General features: G+C 39.0%; 1 long non-coding RNA gene across 2 annotated transcripts; it reads right to left on the bottom strand.

The window, feature by feature from the left end:
• Window positions 1–255: 255 nt before the first annotated feature.
• LOC131960486 (uncharacterized) lies at window positions 256–5,121 on the bottom strand. 2 transcript variants are annotated; one of them, XR_009389683.1, is made up of 3 exons: window positions 4,954–5,121; window positions 622–1,735; window positions 256–454 (listed from the first exon to the last, which is right to left on the bottom strand). It is a non-coding gene; the product is annotated as an uncharacterized LOC131960486 (long non-coding RNA). The 2 variants fall into 2 exon arrangements; XR_009389685.1 differs by lacking the exon at window positions 4,954–5,121 and adding an exon at window positions 3,593–3,635.
• Between the last annotated feature and the right edge of the window lie 1,213 nt (window positions 5,122–6,334).

The following is a 6,334-nucleotide window of genomic DNA, read 5'->3' as shown; positions in this document are numbered from 1 at the left end:
TTGCAAAACTATCGTAAAATTTTGAAGCAACCAAGTAGATTGATACTTGTGTATACAGATAGCTTTCCCCTGAGACACCGGTGTTGGTCTCTTGCATGCAATGTTTAGACTTACCCTCTCCGCCCCCTCCCCAGAAACAACAATTACAAATCTCACAAAAGTTTTGTTAATCTAAAAAGTGACCATCAAGATGCAACCTCTCCTTGGATGGAAGTGCGTGCAATGGTTGGTTAAAAAAAAAAGATGTTTAGTATGATTGAATTGCATTAAGTTATGTATTGAAATATACATTTCATGTTTGTGTTTGTTGAAATGGAAGACATACAATGTTTTGTGTATCACTTTGTACAGAATTAACAATTGAAGAATTTTTTAAAAAGCCTATCTTTTCAACTGGTGAACGGGGGCAAGTGGGTCCAGAGGTCATCCAGCTGTTCTTGGACTGTAGGGGTGTCTGTATTTTCAGAACCAGATGACACACAATACCAAATTTATTCATACATTATAAATACTCAATTGTGAATTAATATTTTATTATTCAAAGGAAGTAGTTAAGACAGCAGATTGTATTATCAGGCCATGTCTGTGTCCACTGTGATGGGGAAAAAAACAAACCCATACCTTGTAGACTGGAGAAGGAGTTGTGGGTGTGTTATCCATCATCAACAGCCGGCTGGTTGACGGAGGTCTTTGAGGTATCCCATGGTCGGAAGTGGTTGGGCTCAGTGGGGCAGGATCTGCAAGGTCGAGACTTGTCCAACGCACTTTCTGAGCGCGGCATCTTGGAAGCAGTGGTCTTCCTCGTCTCACTTGGTCCTGCAATATACAATAGCCTGTACAACAATAACTCACAAAATAACACAATTGTAACAATAATATGCAACTGTAAGTGATCTGAACTAAATTAATTCGCTAACTTAACTGTCCCTAGACCAGCATAAAAAGCTAAACTATACAAACTAAATACTCTACTATAAACCTAACCTTAATATAAATGTGCAAAAAATATGAAAAGTTAGCTTAGTCTGTCTTGAAGATGCTGGACACAGGAAACCTGGAAAAGTCAGAAAATACAGTGACTTCTATACTATATATTGAGGACCACATGCTGAAAAATCTGCATCATGTGAAATACTTATTCTGATGTGAAAAAACAACATGGTGATGGCTTCGGGCGCAGTAATGTGCTGCCCACTGCTCCTTGCATGGTGTGTTCACTTGTGTGTAAAAAAGGATGGGTTAAATGCAGAGGTTGAATTTCCCCATTGTGGGATTAATAAAGTAATCTTCTTCTTCTGCTCCTCAGGTTTTAGCCGACAAAATAAATAAATACATTAATGAGACAGCAATACTTAATTAGATGAGAGTTTGACCAAGCGTCAATTAATGAATGAACATTATTGTAACCAATTTTTTTTTTACTAGTTACTAGTTTTTGTACTAATAATCTATTTTCCCCCATTCTCTGATTTAAAAATGAATAAATACATGAATAATACTAATAATATTGATTATCCCAAATACACCTTTCCTTCAGATATATTTGTATATCACTATACGTGACATCACAGAACAGTGGTTGAAAGTTCTTTATGAATAATAATTTCAGTGTTTCTCAACATTACAAAAGCACTTTTTTTAAATTGCTTACCTGAAAAGGTGAAGACAAACAACTGAATGCTGAAGGTCAATGAAGAACTGGATACTCAAGTCTCTTAGGTGAAGCAGTGTTTATCTAGAACAGGATGACAACCGTGAGCATTGCAGCAATGTAATAATAATGTGTAATTAATGCTTTAAATAACTGAATTAATGCATCACTTATTCATAAAAATCAGTATAAAGCTGAATATAAATAGCACCTCTAAAAACAGCAAAATTTTCAGCATATGTGCCCCTCTGCATCCTTTATAGATAATATAAATTTTAACTTTCTTCATACATTTTTACATGTTTTATACATTTTTATAGCACCCATGGTCCTCAGGGGTCAAAAAGGACCTCATGACATAAAACTGGTTTTAGGAAATGTAGAAAAAAAATTTTACCAACTTTTTTCTCACCTTTTAAGGTAACTCATGACCAAAAAAATGTATATTTCATTTTCATATTTTTTTCATTAATATTGGTCAATTTTATTCAAATATACAAATATCAAAACATAAGCTTCACTAAAAGTTGACATGACCTACTCTGTGCATTCCCATCAAGAATTATTTTTTTTCCATTACTATTGAAAAAAGTATTCAGGGTTTTTTTAAAACTTTTTTCTCTCTTGAAATGAGGCCTAATTTAAGACATTAATGGCTACGACTCTGGTATTACAAATACACCTTATTACATAATAACCTCTATTATCAAAATAGTACTGCAGTATTAATATCAGAAGAAAACAGGATTAAAGCCTACAATGAAAATGCTTCACAGCACCACTTGAGGACACACACACACACACACACACACACAAATTAATCCAAAGCTGTTTAAGCCTACATTTTCAACTTCCAATCTCTCTCTCTCTCACACACACACACACACACACACACAGTACATTAATATTAGTCACAGGAGCACATACTTCAGGTACCAGTTGACATGACAAATTGGAAAAAAAGAAATGGTAATAGTTTGGGTAATAGTCTGCTAACAGTAGTGAGTAACATTGACATTGACACAATGTAAATCTTAAATGGTGAAGTAAACTACCAGTTCATCATTACAGTAAATTTCTACAGCCCTGACTCCATGGTTAAATGTATATCCCCATGATTATCTTTTCTTTTTAACCTCTCATTACCAAGTGACATGAGTTTCAGTTTAATATTATCCAAATACACCGAACGTTCAAATTTAGCCATTGATGAGTATGACATTGGTATTACTATTACACCTTATTACATAAGAATACCAAAACATCCTCACAAAAAACAGGACTATTATCAAGAAGCTACCATCAAAATCCACATACAATTAGCTACATATCACAGTTTTAAAAAAAATTAGTCAGGCCAACATTGTACACAAACCCTACATTAAAAATGGCATTTAGACAACATTAATCAAGGAAAATAGCATAAGCTGGCAATTTTTAGCATTATTATATTATTATTAGCATAATGACACCTTCCCAGATAGACACAAGACAAAACACAGCAATCATAAACTGTTGTGGCCTAGATTATCAACTCACAATGCATTATAGGCTGTCTGTCAGTAGCATCAAATCAGTCAAACCATGCAATGCACTCTTAGATTCAATAGTGTTTGCTAACACCAGACACATCTACTGTTAGCATCATGGTAACTGTAACATGGAGTAACTGTAAAGATATTCTGCCTCGACGGACCATTTATAAATTGATTCGACATGATGCTAAAGCTAGCTCGCTAGAGAGCGCTAGCTCAGACCTAAGACCAGTAGCCGCGAATAAATTAGCAAAATAAAATGACAAACATCGTCCAAATGAAACTCAAATAACTTGCAATTACATTTCACAAAATTTTCGACAGTAGTTTAAAAGTTCAAATATGAAAATGCTAACATTATAAGGCACAATTGTAACGGTAGTATGCTAGTAGTATGTCTTCTTACCTCGCCGAGTCCCGCCAGCTTTGATGTAAATCCTGTCGGATTTACATCAAAGCCAAAACACAAGAAGCCAATCAGACAGCAAGGCCCCATAACTGTGCTCCAATCCTGTGATTCCCAACAGCTGTTCCGCGGCACACAAGTGTGCCGTAAGAAATCATCAGGTGTGCCGTGGAAGATTATCCAATCTCTAAGTGAGCGGCGTGAAGTGAGAGGCAGAACAATTAAATGCTCTTCCAACAGAGTGCAGTGTATCAGTGAATCTCGCGAATTCACGCGTAATCAAGTGATATAACCGGAAGAGAATCAACATCTCATTAATGACTGGAGACAAATCCAGGGACTCTGCTCTATGAAATCTTCCTCCAGAAAATGCTAACTACAGACGCTGGAGTGTTTTTAATTTCACCGCCGTTATAACCGGAGCTCTACTGAGAGCACAACACTCAGTACAGTACAGCGGCATCAATCTACCGCAGTGACAGACAGGCAGTGAGACAGGTCAAGTGAAGTCAGCAGGTATTAAGTCATCAACTATGTCCATACTCCAAAACAAACCGTATACACAAACACAATAATTGAAACGCAGCTGTCCGACTCTGTCCCTCTGTGAGCCTCTTAACACACCTTTCACCTCAAACAGCAGCCCTCTGAGCCTAAACATGAACATATCTGCAGCTCAGGATTGGTCTGAAATGACTGTCAAAAATGAAAAAGTAACCACAATAATATAAAAAAAAAACACCTGTCTTAAAACCCAAATAATTCCACATCAACATCATTTAATTCCTTGGCCAGAGGAGCTCATCACAGCTGATGCAAACCTCTAAAGAAATGATTATTCTTACTTATTATTTCTTACCGTGACTCCACGTCAGTCAGTCGGGTTATCCTAAATTCCGCGACCTCCCTCACCACATCTTGCAGGCTATATTCTTGTGATGAGTGCAGTTTAGCATGCGCTATTCCTTTACTTGGCCTAACTGCTTCAAATGCGTCTCCATGTGTAGTGGCAGATTTTTTTTATTGACAGTAGCTAGCTAAAAAAAAAACCAACATGTTGTCACCCAGACTTCTCAGACATGTTTTGCATCACACTCTTTCGTCCACAAGAAAACGTGTTCTTTCAACCTAGCCTGTCATTTGATGTCATTGTTAGCTAACGCTAATGTTAGCTAGTAATTAGCTATTACCGTTAGCATGGAGCGACATAAACTAAAACGTTTTCGTCTGATAACTATTGAAAATGGAAACATTGTTCGCATCTTCTCCATCATATTTCTGTCTCACGTTTAGCGTTTATTTATTATATTTTACGTGAAACCACCGGCGATTACTGACGTTAGTTAGCTTGACCTAGTTACCTGCTGTTGACAGGACGCTCCGGTGTCTCCGCTCGGACATCCTTCAGCTCGGACATCCTTCAGCGACAGCACGTCCTCTTCCCGGCACAGTACTCCAAATGTGCGAACATTTGTTACACATGCTTCACCACGCATGGTATGGTCCAGGTCAGCCTCCTGACAGCAGATTCAGACTCAGGACATAACGACACCAGGTGCTGCCGAGCTCCGCCCCCCAGACGAGCTCCGGCTCCACATCCTCCTCTCTCCGGACCACCGCTCCAGTCTCTGATCAGAAAGTCTTCCAATGTTTGTGGGCTGTCTGAGAAGACTGACATAAATTAAGACGACCGCCATCCTCTGCTTCAGAGAGACATCCTGCACCGCTGGACTGCAGGTCTCTGCTCGGTGTCACGGCAAACCCATGGATCTAACACTTGATCCATGATACTGTATGATCTATGATACTGATGATACTGTATGATCATTTAGAAACCACAAACAGCATTTTTTTTAACCTTTCCATTACCAGTGATGAAGCGTAGAGTTGTGGTCGTGAACGTCATGAAACAACCGTTGTTGTTTAATTGATGCCGCCGCTACCAGCTGTCAGCAGTAAACTGAAAAGGCACCCACGTGGAGGGCTGGAAAATGACCAATCATAAGAGGCCTGGGGTCAGCCTTGGCCCCGCCCCCAACGTGTAAAGAGTCCTCGCTCCGCGGGAGCAAGCACGGGGGAGAGTCTGCTTCACACAGTTGCTGAATATGTGCGCGAAGATCAAACAATGACTCAAATATGACGCTATAGTCCACCTCTGCCTGCTCACTGTGGCGGAACTGTCTCCACCAGCAGTTCATTTCATTTGATTGCTCTGCTGTGATTGGTCAACTCCACCTTGCTTAGCTACCAAAGCCTCCCCCTACCCCCCACCGCCCCTCCCTCCTCCAAGACAGACATTCTAATTTAAAGGACATGGCGTTTTTTCATAAAGCATCATTCCTTATAACTTGACCATACATTGTCCAATCTGCCTCAAACTTGTCATGCATGATGATGGTTCATCACTGACCAGTTCTACATAACAATATTTAATAAATCCCCGCCCTTTTTGATTAGCCACGCCCCCTTTCATAACTAATGAACCGTTTGTCCTAGAATCTTGTATGAGGTGTCTGTGAACTCAGGACAGAGTCCCTGTTTAACTGCTGATTTAATCAACGAGAATCAAGGGCCAGAGGCAAGCACACAATCAAAATTTCTTTAGAAATTTTCTAGTTAAAATCGTTCCCCACTTCTGACGCATCACTGTATTAAAAAGGAAACCTCCCACTAAACACATCCTGTTACTTCAAATAGATTGCTGACTCAGGGAGAGGACACAAAAACAAAAATGGCTTTCTT

This window comes from Centropristis striata, chromosome 22 (genome assembly GCF_030273125.1).
Source record: "Centropristis striata isolate RG_2023a ecotype Rhode Island chromosome 22, C.striata_1.0, whole genome shotgun sequence".
NCBI classification, from domain to species: domain Eukaryota; kingdom Metazoa; phylum Chordata; class Actinopteri; order Perciformes; family Serranidae; genus Centropristis; species Centropristis striata.
Note: the sequence above shows the minus strand (reverse complement) of the source record. Positions and strands in the feature narration are given on the sequence as shown.